This window comes from Eriocheir sinensis, chromosome 54, assembly GCF_024679095.1.
Source record: "Eriocheir sinensis breed Jianghai 21 chromosome 54, ASM2467909v1, whole genome shotgun sequence".
Taxonomy (NCBI): Eukaryota; Metazoa; Arthropoda; class Malacostraca; order Decapoda; family Varunidae; genus Eriocheir; species Eriocheir sinensis.
This window is the reverse complement of record NC_066562.1, coordinates 2,521,302-2,523,018: the sequence shown is the minus strand read 5'-3', so window position 1 is coordinate 2,523,018 and position 1,717 is coordinate 2,521,302. Positions and strand designations below refer to the sequence as shown.

Sequence of the window (1,717 nt, the reverse complement as noted above, 5' to 3'; positions counted from 1 at the left end):
ATATAGATATATATATATAGATATATAGAGAGAGAGAGAGAGAGAGAGAGAGAGAGAGAGAGAGAGAGAGAGAGAGAGAGAGAGAGAGAGAGAGAGAGAGAGAGAGTGTAGGAAAGTTGGCAGAAATCCAAAATATTCATATATATGTGTCTGGAAAGAGAGAGAGAGAGAGAGAGAGAGAGAGAGAGAGAGAGAGAGAGAGAGAGAGAGAGAGAGAGAGAGAGAGAGAGAGAGAGAGAGAGAGAGAGAGAGAGAGAGAGAGAGAGAGAATATACACATTCGGAACCCCTGTGGAGTCCCCCTGAGGGAGGGGGGAGGAGAGGAGGAGGAGGAGGAGGAGGAGGAGGAGGATGACGGGAGGAGGAGGGGGAGGAGGAGGAAGAAGAGTTAGAGGAAGGTGGAAATGGGATGCGGGATGAGAGATTCAAATGGAGGGAAAAAAATGAAGAGGAGGAGGAGGAGGAGGAGGAGTAGTAACATGGAAACATGGACGAGCAGGCAGCAGAACGCCTATTGGGTCATTGCGAGGCTGCCTGTTTTTAAAGATTTAATCAATCCGTCAACCACAGGAGTGGCTTGCAGGAAGGAGTGAAGCACTACTGAACGTACTCGTGGATAAGTTTACTTCACTCCCGACGCAGCAAAGTGACGGTCAATGCGATATTTAAAGGAGTTGATTGTTTCCGCACAAACCACTCCTGCAGGAAGACTGTTCTAGTGGCGGACGACTCTGTTCGAAAAGTAACTCCTGCAAAATTGGCAATTAAACCTGCGACGAGGATGGGATTCGAACCCACGCACGGAGACCGTATTGGATTAGCAGTCCAACGCCTTAACCACTCGGCCACCTCGTCTTGTTGGAGGAGAAGGAGGAGGAGGAGGAGAAGGAAGAGGAGGAGGAGGAGGAGGAGGAGGAGGAGGAGGAGGAGGAGGAGGAGGAAGAGGAGGAGGAGGAGGAGAAGGAGGAGGAGGAGGAGGAGGAGAAGGAAGAGGAGGAGGAGGAGGAGGAGGAGGAGGAGGAGGAGGAGGAAAAATGAGTGGAAGGGAAAAAGATTCGGTCAGGAAGAGAATATGAAAAAAAAGTGAGAGAAAATGGAAAATATTATGAAGGAACGAGATGAGAGAGAGAGAGAGAGAGAGAGAGAGAGAGAGAGAGAGAGAGAGAGAGAGAGAGAGAGAGAGAGAGAGAGAGAGAGAGAGAGAGAGAGAGAGAGATTATAAACCATAAAAAACAGGCGATACGAAAAAGATTAAAAAGAGAAAGAATAAGGAAAAGATATCAGGAAAAAAATCAGGAATATAGGAAGAGAAAATTAATGAAAAGAAGAAAAGAGAAATGAAAAAGTGGACATCAAAAGCAAGAAAAAAAGGAGAATAAAGACAAAGGAAAATAGTAAAAAATAATAAAAATAATTATAAGAAAAAAAGAAGAAAATGAAGAAGAAAAAGAAAAAGAAGAAAAAGAAAAAAAAAAGAAGAAAAAAGAAAAAGATGAAAAAGAAAAATAACAATGAAAAATACAGAAAAAAAGGAAAAGAAAAAAGGGAGAATAAGTGAAGGAAAAGTAGAGATGAGAAAAGGAAGATGACCTGGTCTCCCTTTGGACTAGGAATTGCTTTATTTACTTAACGATTCGAAAAGGAGGAGGAAGAGGAGGAGGAATAGAAGGAGTAGGAGGAGGAGGAGGAGGAGGAGGAGTGGAGAGAAAAGCAGTTAT

General features: G+C 43.7%; 1 non-coding gene across 1 annotated transcript; it reads right to left on the bottom strand.

The window, feature by feature from the left end:
* Positions 1–772: 772 nt before the first annotated feature.
* Positions 773–854, bottom strand: Trnas-gcu (transfer RNA serine (anticodon GCU)). Its single transcript has one exon. It is a non-coding gene; the product is annotated as a tRNA-Ser (tRNA).
* Positions 855–1,717: the final 863 nt, after the last annotated feature.